Source organism: Cryptomeria japonica, chromosome 1 (genome assembly GCF_030272615.1).
Source record: "Cryptomeria japonica chromosome 1, Sugi_1.0, whole genome shotgun sequence".
Taxonomy (NCBI): Eukaryota; Viridiplantae; Streptophyta; class Pinopsida; order Cupressales; family Cupressaceae; genus Cryptomeria; species Cryptomeria japonica.
In genome coordinates, this window is record NC_081405.1 from 470,489,835 (window position 1) to 470,508,734 (window position 18,900).

Sequence of the window (18,900 nt, forward strand, 5' to 3'; positions counted from 1 at the left end):
TGATGATCAGTATACAACACAAATTCCTTAGGCAACAGGTAACGTCTCCATTTATTCAAGGCTTGAAATATGACATAAAATTCATGATCATATACTGAATATCTCCTTCTAGTATCATTCAACTTCTCACTAAAATAAGCTATTGCTCTCCTTTCCTGACTTAATACTACTCCAATTGTATTCCCACTTGCATCACAGTCTACTTGAAATACTTTGTTGAAATATGGTAAAGCTAACAGAGGCTGCTCAATCACTTTCTGCTTCAACAATTCAAAACTCTTATTTTCTCTGGTTGTCCACTTCAATTATTTCCTATCTCCCCTCATTGTCTCAGTCATAGGGCTACAAACTGAACTGAAATTTTTGATAAACTTTCAGTAGAAACTAGCGAGTCCATGAAATGATCTTGACCTATCTAACACTTTTCGGTGTAAGCCATTCAACAATTTCTTTTACCTTCTTCGGGTCCATCTTCAATCCATCTATTGATATCATAAATACCAAATAGACTAACTCTTTCTTCATGAAACTACACTTTTTTAGATTTATCAACAACTTCTTTTCTTTGAACCTCTACAAAAATTGTCTTAAATGCAACAAATGATCCTCTTTTGTCTTACTGAAAATCAGAATGTCATCCAAATATACAATAACAAACTTACCCAAGAATTTCTTCAATACCTCATTCATCAACCTCATGAAAGTACTTGGTGCATTAGTCAACCCAAAAGGCATCACCAACCATTCATACAATCCTTCATTTGTCTTGAATGTTGTCTTCCACTCATCCCCTTCTCTGATTCTAATATGATGATATCCACTCTCCAAGTCTATTTTTGTGTAGTATTTAGCTCCACTGAGAGAATCCATTATGTTATCCATCCTAGGCAAAGGAAACTAGTACTTCATTGTGATCTTATTTATTGCTCTAGAATTGGTACACATCCTGCATTCTCCATTCTTATTAGGTGCTAATACTACTGGTACTGCACAAGGACTCAAAATTTCTCTGATCAAACCTTTTTTCAATATTTCCTACACTTGTCTACTCAACTCTTCATTCTTTGTCGGTGTCATTTGGTGTGCAACTTTGTTAGGCAAACTAGCTCCAAGAATCAGGTCCATGCAATGACTGATACTCCTCACAGGTGGTAATCCATCAGGCATATTATTTGAAATGATATCCTCATACTCTATCAACAACTCCTTTATATCCTTTGGTTCTTCTTCTTCATACTCTAGGTTCCCAGTCTTCTTTGGAACTAAGGCAAAACACACATTCTCATGTCTCATTCCTTCCAGAAATTTCCTTCCATCCATCAATCATATTCTAGCACTCGTACAGACTTCACTCTTTAGGGGCCCCTCTAAGGGTAACAAGGTTTGTTTCATCCCATAAATACTACAATAGTATATATATTCTTTCTTCCATCATGTATTGCCTATCTATCAAACTGCCAAGGTCTACCCAACAAAAAGTGACAAATATCCATAGACATAATATCACACAAAACTTCATCGTGATAATTTCCAATTTTCAATTTCACCAAACATTGCTCACTTACTAACAACTTATGATCATCCTAAATCCATGTTATCTAATAATGGTTAGGGTGTTTCAATCTTTCCAACTTCAATTTATTCACCATTTATTCATAAAGCTCTCCTCATCATCAATAGTTCTCCATCTTCCTATTTGTTAGATGATCCGGTGGGGCTTTCTTCTACCAATGTTTTTCTCCCAGTGTTCTTTGTCTTCTTAGATTTGAAAGAACGATGTCCTTCTCCTCCACACTTAAAGAAAGTTCCTCTAAACACTTTCTTATCTTATTTTCTATAATCTTTTCCAAAAATTTCATTCTGGTAACCATCATGTTCTCTTCTCTGGTAGAAATTTCTGTCATCCTTCCGGTATGAGTTACCATCTTTGTTTAATTCCTTGTCCTTGTTTTGTTTTGTACAGGTTCCTCTTCCTCTGGAATATCTTCTTCCTCATTGAAATCTTCCTCCAAAAAACCTTTCACCTCTACCTCTCTGTCTTTGCTCATGTATTTTGTTCAACTTCTCTTATGCTTTCAGGGCATATTGATAAGCTTCTTCAACACTTTGCAACTTGATCAAATTAAGTTCATCTTGTATAGACATCCGCAACCCATTCAAATATCTCACAACTTGTTCAACCTCATCATCGACATGTCCAGATCTGATATTCAACTTGTAGAATGCTTCAGTATACTCCTTCACACTAGATTCTTTTTGCTTCAAGTTCTTTAACTTCTGGAACAAATTTACTTGGTAGTTAGCTGACATAAAATTTGATTTCAACTTGGAAACCATCAGCTCACATGATTTGATCTTCTCTTTGATGGTCTTGAAAAAGCACTAAGAGGGGGGGGGGGGGGTGTGAATCAGTGACACCAAAACAAGCACAACTTTAAACATTAATCGATAGATGAACTTAACTAAGAATTTGAACAAAATACATGCTATCCAAAATGAAATAGCAACATCCACCATAACACAAGTGTTTATATGTAGAAAACCCAAATAGGTAAAAACCACGGTGAGATGGAACTCACAAGTTAACTATCTACAGTAATAGATAATTGACTGGTTAAGGTCTTATAAAGAGCTCTGCTGGGAGAAAATCTTGTTGGAGATCCCAAGCTTGATTAGAAGCTTATACCCTATTAAGAGTACTACCTTGTTAATAGTAACCTTGCTGGAGGATTTTAGAATCCAAACTAATGGATCACCTTGTTAGAGGATTTGTACAATGAAGCTTGTTAGAGCTTACCCTGTTAGGGGATTTTATTCTGTTATAATAATTAGAAAATAACAAGAATGGTTTGATCTGTTCTGAGTAGCATAAAACTTGTTTGATCAGATCATTCTAAGTACATTCAACACTTCTCTCCATCACTTATCACTCTTCAGAAAAAGTATTCACATAGATTATATCTTCTATATTTGTTCTCTCTTCATCATCTATCTAAAATGATTCACTAAGATGTCTTTAAATAGACATACAAATCTTATGTTGGCCATAGGAACACAATTTCCTAGGTGCAGTATATCTAGACATTTTAAACATAACTCATCACAAAAATGATCGCTAAGAAAATGGTGCTAGTAACTTATCACAAAAATAGATACCGGTTAGAACAATCAATACCAGTTGGAATAAAACTAGTGAATTGTTATCCTAGAATCTTCCACTTGATCTTCATCTTCAACTTCATCTTCATTTTGATGCCAACTTAGTGTAGTCATAGGTTATCTCTTATGCACATACCAGTTGACACAAAGTACCGGTTAGAGATAGACCTTAAACATACTGGTTGGTAGTGTAAACCAATTGAAGTTATACCGATAGTCAATATAATCATATATGTGTGTGAGAGTGTTTCATCAATGAAAACAAGTGATGAATACATTACAATCATCATCAAGCCAACACTCTTTACCTCTTCTCTGTCTATCAACCTGCAAATGTTCCCACCAAAGAGATGCATGACCTTTCAACCGAGTACGGACATATTTCACCTTTCTTTCTTTTGCAGTGTTCTCAAAATTAAAATACTTCTCCATCTTTGAGATCCAATCCATTAATTCATCCAAATCCAACTTTCCATCATACTCTGATGGGGTAAAATGTGGTTTAGCATTTACCCTACTTAAAACCCTTAATAACCTCTCTTCATCTGGATAGATCGCTGGTGGTTTTGCTACTTGTTCTGTCGGTGCTTCTTCTTCATCTTCGCTCACATCTTCAATAGGTTGACATCTTCTATGGGATGTCTCAACAACTTCCAACTAGGCTGCAATTCCTCTCAACATTTCCATCACGACAAGGTCTGCATTCCCAGACGCTCCACCATTCCTATTTCCTCTTCGTGCCATCTTCACGCTAGTCCTCTGCAGCTGTAGGTCAGATCCACAGTCCACCACCCCATAACAAAATATTTAAAACAATGTAATCTCCAGAATGAGGTCTCGCTCTGATACCACTTGGTGCAATCATAGTTAGGAGGGACCTCAATGAGATCTATTCGGACCATGAAATAAGAGTAAACACAACATAAGAAAGACAAGACAATGGAGGCAATGCAAAACTGATTGATTATATCATGAAAAGTTGATTACAAATAACTGATAACATCCAAACTACAAGATTTGACTCACTGGCCTGCTACATACATGCTTAATTATAAAATTGGTCAACTATGGACCTCTAAATATTAAGATATGTCTTTTATATTCTCTCTAATGAATTATGATGGTAAATTACATTGATTTATATGGTCAAGAGGGATCCAAGTTGTTTCAAGAGGGATCAAATGCCAAAGAGCATGATCAAATGTGAAAAACCACCAGGTCCGAAAAATCCAAAGGAAGAAGTGCGGATTGAAGGGAAGGTCGGCCACATGCCAAGGAACATTGGAATCAATGAACAGGGGCTCCACAAGCTACAAAAAGGATCTGCAAGATTCACCAACAACAAATAGGTCCAAGCAGCTCTGATGTTCTAAGCCAGAAAACTATCTCAGAATCTAGAAGCGATAACTTCTCAGAAAATGATCCAAATGTTCTGCGGTTTAGGAATAAGGAAGATAATCATATTCACAAGCAAAATACACCTCCAAAATATCTGATGATAAAATGCGAGAAAATGTAGAAAGAAGTGTTGAAAATGCAAAACAAAAAACAAACTGAAAAGAAATATTTTTTTGGGCTGATGCAAGATTGCCAAGAACTGGGGATGCTCCTGCATCATCATCAATGCTATTGCTTTTCACTTCTTCAATCTTTAGTTCAAACCTTTTTTCTTATTTTTTTCTTTGTGTTTACACCTTGGTTCTTTCTTTTCACTTGTCGATCTAGAAAGGGTTTTGGAGTAACCTATCTTCACTAAAGGAGAGGTGGAGATAGGCGTATTCCTCTTTGCATGCATATAAGACCCCTCAATTGAAGTTGCTCGAAAATATTTAGATATAATGCACACACTAATATTATGATATAGTTCCTCCATCATTTTCTCATGTCCATTCTCTAGTTTCTCCTACCTTAGTTTCACATATATTCTCCTACGGTCCCAAACCTAGATTCATTTGGATCAACCAACATCTTCAATATTGTAGCAATATGTCTCTAAACTTCTTCTCCTGGAACTTCATAGGGTAACTTAGGCATCCAAGTAGTTCTCAAATCAATAGCCTCAATATAAAAATGATCTCTAGTTACCATAAATGTAAACACATCTTTGTACATTTGGACCATTTTTTTTCAAAATTTTCTACCTCTCTTGTATTCTATCCTAAAAATTACTAAATCACCCAGAATATAGAGTGTTGTATGCATCTTAATTTGTCCCAAAATACCTAATGTGTCATCTAATTTGTACCACAATAGGGGAAAACTAATCCCAAATATTGTTTTTTAATCCCTAAAACTTCATTCATGAACATGAACGCTAAGAAGATGATCAAAGACCCATACCTGAACTAATATTTTTTCTTCTTCGTTCTTTCCAAAATTTTCAAAAGTTATTGCCTCAATAGTTCATAGAGGCTAAATATTTCTCCAACAACCACCATTGGATGTGCAATGTAAATTGTTATCGTAGTCACAAAACCTATTGGTAATATGAAAGAATTGATTATGTGTTGTATTGAAGTTTTGCCATTGATGTCAACACTAGATGTTATGGTTGTTTACCGGCTTCCGGTAGAAGGATTGGATTGGGAAGATTATCATTTGATTGTCACCGATATGATTTGAATGATAGAATAAGTTTGTATAAATGATTCATATGCTTATGAAGTATGTTTCAGTCAGTTGGTATTGACTTGATGATCAGATGCTATCTTATGTTCTAGTAAGCCTACTTTGTAGGTCCGGTAAGGGTTTCACCAGCAGAAATTTATTGAAGATATTTGATGTAATGTATAAGTGGTGTTGGTGTAGCTTCTAGAAAGGATTCAAGATGCTGATGGTGATTGTGTTCATGCCTTGACTGATTGGTGTCTTTTCTTTGGTGTGTGTGGATCTAATTTAAGTCCAGTGCTATCTAGATTATGGACCAGTTTCATGAAACATGTTGGTGGATCCTTCTGATGTGCTTACAAGATGTTTTATTGATTGGATGATACTTGTTTGGCCTTAGGCCAACATGTTTTATGATTTTATTTCAGGATTATGTATTAGATCTATTTAATTCTCATTTGGGTGGCCGACCTAATTGGTTAGGTCCCAGGTTGGTATAGATGTGATGTAAGATCTCATTGTAGATCATATGTATATATAGGCAAGGAGAAAATAATGTAATAATCATTTGTGTAGAGTATTTGGTTGATCATAGGTGATCAAGTTGGGTTTATGTAAGAGGTTTTAGACCTCTGGTATTGAGCTTAATCAAAATTGTTATCTGGCATGTTTGATGCTATCACAAACAGTTCTTCTTTTTGGATTGTTATCCAAATATTTCGAGGTGGTTAACCTCTTCTATATTCAGTGAGACTCCATTGTAATGAGAAGTGCACTCTAGGTAGTGTGCCTTCCTGCATATGCAAACCCCTTATTGTAATATTATTAATCTGATCAGTGGATAGATATTGTGGGTCTCCAATCCCACCGTGGTTTTTCCTCCTTGAGGTTTTCCACATATAAATATATGGTGTTATGGTGTTCATCTTTGTGGTTGCACTGTTGCTTATTGTTATATGCTTTTATGTTTACTTGTTATTGAGTTGTTGTATTAATAAGGTTAAATTTCTCCATATCAGTAGAACACTGATTCAGCCCCCCTCTCAGTGTTCTTGGATTCTAACAAAACCCTCACGGTTCTAGTAGTAGATTTTGTACATCAAACACTTGGTTACATATTGAGTTAGATTAATAATGTATTACACAATCATATCTATTTTGTCATACACTGAGCTAGTAAGATACACAATAATACATATTTCACCATCTTCTTGACCAAAATAGTACCCGAGGAACACAAACTACTCAATTCCCTAGTGGCATCCTTCATAATTTCATATGGGTTGTTCAAATACATCACTTAATCATGAATTAATCTCAAACTGATTTGAACACAAGCTTCATTATATCTAAAATAAGGATATTCCTTCAATATATTCATACCCATCTCCAGAATCATCTTGTACTCCTTGGTTGTCGTTAAGTTGGCTTCAATAATTTTCTTCCATACATCATGAAATTTCACATAACTAATCTCTGTGAGGCGTGCATGAATATATGACCTAACATTCTCTATGCAAACCACATCTATCAGAAACCTCAAAATGATCCTTCCTTGTCTTTCACTATCGTCATGTACGGATAACACATGAAAATAGGTTGTGGCTTCAATTCAGGATCAACAACAATGGCTTCAACCATATCACATTTGATCAGATTGAATAGGAAACCTAAGGTATGCATAAAACCTTCAAACATACTTGTTGCACATAAATTTTGTTCACACCAAGGAGCTCTTCAAATTCACAATATCACAAGTGATCTAAGAACTCAAAAAGTCAATTTATCTATTGCATCCACCTGCTTAGGGTTTTACTGACATAAATGCATTTTACTATTATAAATAAAAAATCTAATACTTGTTTCATCAAAATCCACAAGCAGCATTGTGGATTGCAACAAACATCTCTAGAAATCTCTAAACATATCTATATAAGGGGAAAAATCATTAAATTATGCTAATTATATTATAGGGAAACTATGAAAAAGCCCGATGTAATCAACAATATTCCATAACATCAATGAAAGTAAACATACAAAATTCAACAAGAAAAATCAAACTAAATAATTATAACCCCCTTTGTTAAATTGATTGTGTCACTTCCATTGTCCTTCCAAGATTTCAAACAGGGATTTGTGAACTACTACCCAATGTTTGAGCTGAGGCACTGGACTGAGGCACTGGAAGCATCAATTGATTTTTGTGATGAGGTACTAGCACTTGTTTGAGATGTAGTGTTTTTATTTTTCTGAGTATTTGTAGATGTTGTGCTAGAGTTTGAACTTTGGGTTGAATCCTTAGTGGCTTGAGTTGATGCTTCTTATGTTCTTTGCATAGAATTTTTTGTAGGACCTAAAGATACAACATGAGTTTGGGTTTGTTGGGAAGATGACCTTGATGTTTATCTTGAATTTGTGTGTAGCATAGTCCTAGGTGGGATAATAGTTGTGATATCAAAATTAGGTGGTAGCTTGGCTCCATTTTGGATCAAAAAGATGAGGTATCTATTTGTGTAATTGTTTAAAAGACCGTTGAGGAGTGTAAATTTTATGAGGATATTTTTGTGTAGCCTCAAGTTATTTGGTTGTTAGATTATGTTGAAGGGTGTCTACCAAGAATGAGTCATTGGTATTCGATGGTAAAGCTGCACCTCCTCCAGGTTGTCCACGAGACTATGTAGACAAGTTCATTGTGCTAGTATGATCGAAAGTGGGATCACTATTTGGATCCATTCGACTCTTAGCCTTTTGTGATTGATTAATGGGCATCAAAGACTCCTAAAACATGCTAAGGATGAAAGTAGATGTTAACGATGTTTTTGAGACTCTAAGGATACAAAATGAGACTAAGCGAGATGGTTGAGGACTCCTAGGATACTCTAGGTGATCTATGGAGGTTATATGGGGAGGTTCTTGTTGGATATAGACTCTTTCAAGCCTTTGCCAAATGATTTATCTCTTAGTTGTAGCCTAAATACATTGGGATTTTTCCTCTTCTTCTAATACAAATCTTACTCACATATACTCAAGCACACTTCTCTTGAGTTTTCAAGAAAGATTATTAAGGATTGAGATAACATCTTCTTAGTCATAGTTAAATCCTAGGTTTGGTTGCAAGATTGGGAAGACATATCTATGAGGTAAGACCATTTTGGTTTATGCTAAGTGGTTTTAATCAATAAGACTATAAGGTTCCTAAAATGACAATGCTACTAATGTGTAGGATGTTGATGCAGACTAGACCTAACGACGAAGTTGTAGGCACTAAGCAAGAGACATCAAAGATAATTTGGGCCCAGGACAAAGTTGAGATTGGTTATAGATGTTGATACCCTATACTAGAATTATGAGAAAGAGAATGAGATTGTGAGGATTGAATGATAAAAGGGGAATCTTAATTTCTTAGTGATCTCTCTAGCTTGATGTTAAAACAAAATCCTTAGATGACGTGGGTGATTTAGGATGTAAAATGAGGACTTATATGGACATGCAACCTATAGGGAGATACTTGATCACAAAAGTTTAGAGGAGTTTGGACCTTGGATGTGAAACCATGGGTTGTCTGTCTAAGCACTAGGTTTACCAATTTGATGCAAATTTGGACCATGACAAATCTAGAATAGGGAACTAACAAATGTGAAAAGTGTTTTGGATTAATATGAAATGTGGACTAAGATAATGCAAAATAGAGTTAGGAAAAATGTGAAAGGGGGTTTAGACAAATGCAAAGTTTTATGTTTTCTAAGAAATTTAGGAATTTTGAGTCTATTTTAGTGGAAGTTTTGGACAAGTTAGGGAAATCAGATAGCCACAAATTAGAAAATAGTATGGCTATTGGACTTCCTAATTTCAACTAATATTATTGTGTATGTTCAAAGGGTTAAATTAGCCCTAGATTTCCACTGGTCTTTACACATTCAAAAAAAAAATAGACAAAGCCTATGACTAAGGAAGTTTGCTTCACTGTGATAATCTCAACCCACAACTTGGAATCTCCATCAACCTAAGTGTAGGGACACCTGAAGGGGTGTATTCACTCTTATCTTTGTAGGATAGGGCAGGTAGGGGCCTCCGGGATCGGAAGGGTGACCCAATAACCCTCTCCATGGAAAGCTACATGTAGCTTATGAAAAGTCGACGCCTCATCTCAAGGAAGCCTAACAGTGAGTATCTTGGGGGGAAAATCAACTATGCCCTTCCATTGACACTATCATAACATTCGATAAAAATAATGATAGGCCACTACTAAGGTTTTTAGTTAGAATTTGGGGTCAGTAGCACCGTGCATGTTCCAGGGCAACCGTACTCAAGATATGAAACCCCTTTTAGATTAACAAGAATGGCATAAGCTAATACTAGCTGGGCTACAAATTTTGTCACACCCTTTTTATAGAGAGGACTTGATTAAAGTACGACTTAGGCCATTCCCTCTCACTTGCATAAATTTTGTGAGAGGAAGGCCTTCGAAAAAAGAAAAAAAGGGGGTCTACAACAAAATGGGCAAGTGCCTTAGAAAAATCCAAACAAAGGTTAATTTTAGTGCACCAATTGAAGTGTTTGTATTCTAGAAATCATAGACAATCACCTAATCCACCTCTGCAAACATAATAGATTAGTAGTTTTGACAATCTTGGGTCTTTGACCAATTGCTTGTTTTTCTCCTCAAGACTTTGCTTGCCACATGCTAGAAATACGACATTAGTAATAGAGGGAAAATTGAAATTAAATTTGCGTGCCAAGATAGAAAATTAATTTTTTGATATTCGAATGTGAAACCAAAAACACACAAATGCAAAATATCCAATAGACAAATGTGTAATTAGACACTAACAAATGTGGAACAATTACTTGTCAAATGTGAAAATCTATGTTGTTTGATAGAAACTATGCAAAAAAGAAAAATAATTTTTTTTTAGAGAACAAAATTAGAAATTAAAATAGAAAGATCATTTTGAGGTGCATGTTATATTTATGGGTGTAAGCCACAATGCACATTTTGTTGGCATTATGTGAATTGATATGAGGACATGATGACATTGTATGTTGTCATGATGTCAATATGCCGAAGAAGAGAGAACCGGTATGTTACCAAGAACCAGTATATGTGAGAACCGGTATAACATTGTGAACCGGTATATGTGCCAAAGTGAAGCGGTGTGTTTGTTCAAGGTGAACCGACATGTGGTTATGGGAACTGGTACATGGAAGCTTTGTATGACTACCAGTTGGTAGTCTCAACTTCAGGGTTTCCGATTGAAGTGCTTCGAGCCTGTGTGACTCAATCGGTGACTTTGTGTGATGAGTTAGCATTATAACGAAGAACAGATCATGTTGCCATGTCAGTCTTGTGCATGTGAAGGATCTTGCATGAAGGAGATTGTTCCTATCTACCTTGGGAATGTGTGAAGTCTGTAAATGGTGAAAACACGTGATGGGTTATTAGCCACCATGAAAGCGATGGAGAACGAACGATGGAGAATGTCTTGAGATCGGTTCAAGATAGTTGCATTTAATGCAATATGCTCAATGGTCAGGATTGAACCGTTTGAATTTCTTAACCTAACAAGTTTAGGGTTTAGGGTTTATGCTACCGCCCTATCTGTTTCCTATAAGGTTGATGTTGTGTTGCATGTTGAGGTTGTTGGCAAAAGTTGTGTGTGTGTGTATCCAAGTGAAGAGATACTTGATTCTTGCCAAACCAAATGAGAGAAGTGATACCTAAAGAGTGTAAGTGCAGAAGGTGAAGAGGAGCTAAAGCAGATCTGCATTGGCATTGAGTGTTGTTACTAGATCATTGTAATACCTGTTGATCTCTAACCACTTCAATAGTTGGAAAATCCCTTAACAGGGTAGCTTTAACCGGCTTACTATAAATCCTTTAACAGGGTGACTCAAAACCATTGAGTTCTTGAAATCCTCTAACAAGGTAACCTCTAACAGGGTTTAACCCTTAACCAGGTATTCTAGCCATCCCTTAACCGGGCGATCCCTAATAGGATCAGTTCCTAACAAAACCTATTGTATCAATCTTTAACCGGACAAGGCTCCTAACAAAGAGAACTTCTAAAGAGTTTAAAAACAACTTGTGGGTATTCATCCCCATCGTGGTTTTTCCCAGTTGGGTTTCCATGTGAAAAAATCTGTGTGTCATGTGTGGTGTTATTCATGTGATGGTTTAAGTGATTTGTGTCTGAAGGTAAATCATGTTGATCTAGCTGTTTATATATCTTTGATGATAGATTACCTGTTCATGCACTAGGGTGAAATGGAATGAAGTATTAGATTGTATGAAAAGATAAGTGTCAACCGGTTTATGCTTGTCTCAGTTATTCTAGATTTTGCCAGTTGAACTCTGTTTAAGACCGGTGTTACTGTTTGTCTGCCAAAGCACAAAGTCTACTGACAAACTGGTTTAGGATTGTGTTTTTGTCTGTACTGATTCACCCCCCCCTCTCAGTACCGGTTTGGTACTATCCATTCATCATTGAGTTATAACATTTGGTATTCCATGAGATTGATGTATTTGTCAGGATTGTTGAATAGTTTCTTTGCTCGTAAAATCCACTATAATTTCCTATTCAACCTCCTCTATTCTACTATTTGATAGTGACCTAGAAGATTTTTTTTTTATATATATCTTATAAGGCATTGTGTTGAATTCATTCCCAATTATTAAAGCTTATTCTTATTAAATTTCCAAATCAAAAACTAAATTCTTATAGAAAAACCAGAAAAGTAAGGAAAAATTGATGCATTCATAGCTTTTCTATTTTGCCTTACTAGTTTGATGAATGAAAAATTCCTGTGATAAATATGTTGAATGATATACTAGTGAATGCAAATTGTTGTCTATATGAATGCAAAATTTATTTCAATGCATGCAGAAATCTAGGGACGATTGCAAAAATTCTTACCTATCACCTGCAAGCACACAAAAAATCACAAGATAAATAAAAAATTAGTGTTCACGTCAGGTTCACCAATATGTGTATGTGGAAAATCATCATCATTAATTATAATTAATTAAGCAACTGTAGAAACCTAAAATTAATTAAATTAATGTTTAATTAATTTAAGCTTGTCATCATAATTAACCAATTTAATTGTGTTAATTCCCTTCTTCTTAAGGTTAATTAAATCAAATTTAATCAATCTTGTCACTATAGTCCAATAATTAATTTATCAAATAAATTAATTATTTCCCTATTCTTCTAAAATCAACCAAATCATTAAGTCTTCTAAATTCCTATTAGTTAATTAATTCTAATTAATTAACTTAAGTCATGTGATTCCTACAAATCATTTTTTTCCTAACCCCGACTCAGCCTAATTAATTCTTCCTTAATTATACTTATCATTATTCTCTAATTTTATACTCCTCCACTCATGTCACATCACCTTTGATCCTCTCAAGGAAATTCAAATTCCTTGAATCTCCCCATGTATCCTCTTCCCAACGAATTTTTAATTCCTTTATCCATTTAGTCTTCCCACACATCCTTTATTTTGGAATTTATAATTCCTCTCTCCTTTCCCCAAGGAATTTTATATTCTTTTTTATTCTCCCAATATACCTTGATCCATGTCTTCCATCCCAAATCAATCTCAACCTTGTAGGACACAAGATGCCACTAAGAGGGGGGATGAATCAGTGGTTTTGAAACTTAACCCTTTTAATCCTAAAAGTGTGTAACGATTAGCAGTTCAAATACAAAGTGATTATATTGGTGAGATAGGAAAGACCAAAATGCAACCACACACAAAAGGCACATCACATAACACCGGATATATGAGGAAAACCCAACATGGGAAAAACCTCGATGAGAAATGCTGCAAAGACTACTGCTCCAATCTAGCCTCACAATAAACACTATATTACAAATTTTAGGGCACCAACCCAAGGAGCACCGACCCAAGGAGAACCAACCCCTGATTTTAGGGCACCAACCCAATAAGAACCAACCCCTGTACCGAGCTCCAACTCAATGATTACAATGAAATATATGAACACAATAGTAATAACCTTGTTACAAATGAGCTTTGTAACTCTCACACATATCTTTGTTTGATGCTCTATGTTCTTGCATCAGCTTTGTTGGATCTCCCTTCACTCTCTCTTTGACTTACCAGTAGAATTCTCACTCTGTTGGTTTATCTCTTCAATGCTTCTATGCTTCAGTCCTACCGGTTCAGACACTACCGATTTAACTCTTCTCTGTTTCTCTGCCTCTTCTCTTCTGGTTCACTCTTTTCTGACCCCTTGCCGGTTCAACTTCTAACTCTTCTCACTTTCTCTCTACTCTCCTTTTCTCACTAAAACTGCCTTCTTACCAGTTCTAACACTACCGATTCACACCACTTTCAAGCTCAGTGACATTCTATCGGCTGCCTTAACCTTGTTAGTTAAACCTCTGCTAAACCCTCTTATCAGTTCTTTCTCAAGCATTCAATCACTTCTATGTTTGTTGATGGACTCTTTGACTGACTAACTCTCTGATTGCACTCACTTTACCGACATCACTCTCTCATGCAACAACATCCACTATGTTCTTAGATCTGCATATTTATGCTCAAGCTTTCTTGCCAAGATGAACATTCAAACTTGGTGTGCTAGGGTGTTCTCCACCAACCACAAGGTGTATCAAATTAGATTGGATCCCTTCTTTGAGATTGACAACCAACAATAGATCACCCATCACCGCCAATCTCATAGCTCCCACTACACATTTTCTATATTTAGAAAACATGACAAACTAATCATTGACCTTCTTTTGTCAGTCACATTAAATGATCTGTCTGTTGCCACTCCAAATCTGATTTGCACCAGGACATCCTGCATTGATCATTGCAACACAAATGTAAACCTTGAAATCTACCTCGAGTTCCATCCTTTTTCTCTCAACCCATGATTTACGCCGTTGATATTAATACCAACCAATCACCAACTACCTCATCAACAACTTTGATGATGCACTGTCCATTTGCCACTTGGAGACCACATGTCATCTCAGTCAGTATCGAGCTTAGCTCAGTCACTTGTGTCAATTTAGACTCTATCACTGACCACATCATACACTACCGATGCTTATCTACCAGTTCTCTAACCCTGTCGGTTAATCTAAATGCTTGCACTTTACTGTTCTGCTGGTGGAACACATTAACCTGGTCACCAACCTTGTCAATCCACAACATGTATCCAGAGTGAGTCTCCATGCATATCTTCATTAGGTGAGAGTCTTTCACTTTTTCCTCTTTGGTCTCTTTGTTATCTTTACCGGTGAACATCTATACTGGTAATATCTCTTGCTTGTATACTAGTAACATACCATGCACACCGATGACACCAAACTCCATCTACATTCCAATAACATCCTTGATGACTCCATGCCATCAATCTCCAACTGTTATGCACCAACCTACATCTACTTTCCAATTGAAATCAACATCTCAGAGTAAATCTATGACTCTAGATGCAAACACTTTCCTTCTTCATAAGCTCGGTTCTCATCTCAACCTGTTTGTCAAAGAGACAAACTCATCACAATAAATTCTTCTTCTTATGTCCTGATAGCTCATCATGCTTACTCTTGCCGATCCGGTGCACATCTTTGGTTTCACACACTTGAGGCATCATTATGTTTCACTTTGTTCATTTGGTATGTGTCTTCAACCACCTACCTTTAACTTCTCTGATTGTCTTATCCCGGAGGGTTATAATGAATTCTATGCATGTTGGGAGATAGGCTAAGTATTACAACTTACTGGTGGGAGTAGATTCTTATCTCCTACTGGGAACCAGTTGTCATTACATTGTGCTTAGTTTGTTTCTGGTATTACACCAATATGACCTCCTTGTTTGAGTAGACACAACTTCAACCTAACATATGGTCTGATTGAGCACACTCTCTATCAGTCTTCTCTTCATCCTTTATCTGGTGGGAGTCCTGCTGTATGACATCCAACTACACATCGGTTGCCTGCACTTTCTCCATTTGATTAACCTTGCTTGAATATCGGTTATAGGCTTACCAGTTGGTAACCATACACTGCCAACACATCACTCACTGGTTGGCATTTCCATAATGCTATTGTGTCAACTTGGATTTCATTCTCAGAATGCTACCTACAACAAGTTAGTTTCACAAAATACCAATGGAAATACTACAGGAAATCCAAACTCAACCAATGAAACTACATGAAATACATATGAAATAAAAATACTAATATTACCTTCATGGTTTATGTCTCATTGTGTCCTAACTCCACTGTTCCTGGTTGCAAATTGTGTGCTCTTAGACAATGCATTGATAGCTTCCAAGATGGCATATGAAGAATGGACTGATACCTGATAGTTAACAAATGCTATGATATGCAATACTACATGATTATGCTAAAATGATTATGTTATATGATAATTGCTATTTTGCTTTGATTAAAACTCATAGATGCATAAGTTTTACAAATTATTTGCTTGAAAATGCACTTGAAGTCTCTTGAAGTCTAACTCTCTCTCAACTAAAGCTCTTGATTTTATAGACTTTGAGAGGATGAGATGATGTGGCTAAGATCAACAGTCATGATCAGATCTACAGATTTGGATGGCTGTGAGCAAAGGTGAAGGTTGAGAGAAAGGGGGAAGGAAAAGACAAGTGCCACTCATCTCACCTTGACTGGGTTGCTGACTGAGGGAATTTAGGGATGGTTGGAGAAGATTTAGGCATGATAGGACAAGTGGACTCAAGTCCTTCCTAAGATGTAGGGAGTGTTGGAGAGAATATAGGAGATGGTTATGAAATATGTGTACGTACACAATATTCATTAAATTTGGAAGTTGAAGATAAATGATGAATTAATATTTAAGAAATATTAATTTCCTTAGCCACATGTTTGATGAGTTGGCAAAGGGAAGATGAAGTGGAGATGGAGGGTGAGTTGGAAAAGAAAGATTAAATAATTGAGGAAATCATTTAATATTTGAGACTATAGGATAGGAGAATAACTATTAAATATTGGATATTTAATTGTTTGGAGAAGATAATTAAATATTAGATATTTAATTATTTAGAGGAATAGGATAGATGAATTAATTAATAAAATATTAATTAATAGAAAGACACGAAATGAATTAAATAAATTAATCTTTTCAAATTAACTATTTAATAGAAGAATAATTATTAAATAAATATAAAGTATTTATTTAATTGCTCATAGTCATTTTTATGTGTATACATTTTGCCCCTCTTTGAAATGATGTCGAGACAACATTGTTTCAAAGATTAAATCAAGTCTCAATAATGCGCCTGATGAAGATTGAAAATCTTGATTGTGTGCCCCCTAAGGAGATTAATCATGAAATTGTTGAAAACTTTGGTTGGAACGATTGATCTCATGATAATTAATAAAAGGTTTTGTCAATTAAATTCATTTGTAAAAAACAAATTAAATTGCCCCATTGAATAGCATTAATTACTCTTCAAATAGTAAATATAAAATTAACCAAGGCTAATTTTAATTTCATTATTATCCTTGTTAGCTTTGTGAAGAAAATTTTCTTGGTGAGGTGGCGAAATGGTGATTCCTGTGGAGATCCATCAATTTGAGCGCGTGTGATGATATCAACGACATCCCGAGTATGGGTATCCGGTATGTATCTTATCCCGAGCTTTGTTTTCAACTTGTTGTGCAACTTTTCATGTTTTAGGCACATTTTTTATTTTTTAAATTTTTTATTGTGATTTTCGGCATTAGGTTAGCGCTTTTGCATTTTGATTTAGCGCATATGCAATTAGGTTTAGTGCATATGCATAGATTAGCGCTTATGCTCTTTTTAGTAGTGCATATGCCAATGATGTTAGCTCTTTTGCATAGGATAGTGATTTTGAATTGTTTGTTTGCGCTTTTGTATACGATAGTGCTTTTGAATTGTTTGTTTGGGCTTTTGCAGCTAAAGTTAGCATTTTTTCTTTGTTTTGCGCATATTTTCTTAGGGTTAGTGCACATGCTAAGGATGATAGCACTTTTGCATAGGATAGCGCATATGCTCAAAATTGATGTTTTTGATAAGTGCAAAAGGCTAAAACTCATTTTGATGATTAGATTTAATGTGTTTGATGTGCATGTATGATGAATAGGGACTTGATTGATTTGATTGAGTAGTTTGATTTGATTGATTTGATTGATTTTATTGAGTAGCTCTAAGAAACCGATTTAGTTTCTAATGCAAGAGATTAGCAGAGTTTTGATTGAAATCAGTGATTGATAGAAAACCATGATTGATAGGTTTTAAAAATGATTTGATAGCTTAATTTTCTTCAATTTGATTTGATAGATAGATAGCATAAGTTTTCTTGAGTTTGATTTGATAGATAGATAGCGTAAATTGCTTCAATTTGATTTGATAGATAGATAGCGTAAATTGCTTCAATTTGATTTGATAGCATAAGTTTGCTTGAGTTTGATTTGATAGATTTGATAGATTAGCGATCGATTTGATTTGATAGATAGATAGTTGATGATTAATTGAATTCTCTTGATAAATAAGAGAAACTTGATGTTCTCTAGTGTCAAGAGAAATTATCGATAGTATGTCATTTAGTGCCAAAGCTGACGTAGGCTAAGGTTAGACATATAGATGCCTATGGTTTACACCATCTATTGTATATGCCTGAGATTATGCATAATAGAGGATTGTTGATGATGTTAGCCAAGAGATAGCATAGTGAGCATAATACTTTCCACTTGCCCACAGGTGAAATTAGTGTGATGCTCGAGGATGTCTTTAGGATTCTGCACATCCCAGTGACTGGCGAGTTAGTGCGGCATGATTTTGAGGATCGTGTTGGGACAGAGGCTTGCAGAGCCAGTTTTGCTGATGATAGCATTGCTAGAGGAGAGATCTAATGGGAGGATATGGTGATGTATTATGAGACTCTCCCTATGATTCTTGCTGGTTTGATTGGAGGATTTATTTGTCCTGATAAGTGATCATGAGGTTTTGTTGTTCGATGGGGTGAGATTCTCTTGAGTATGATGCAGCATCATACTTGATATGCTTGGGGTGTTTTTATGTTGGCACATTTATATCATGATCTTCATCAGGTGGTGTATGATGAGAGTGATATTTTGTCTACAGGA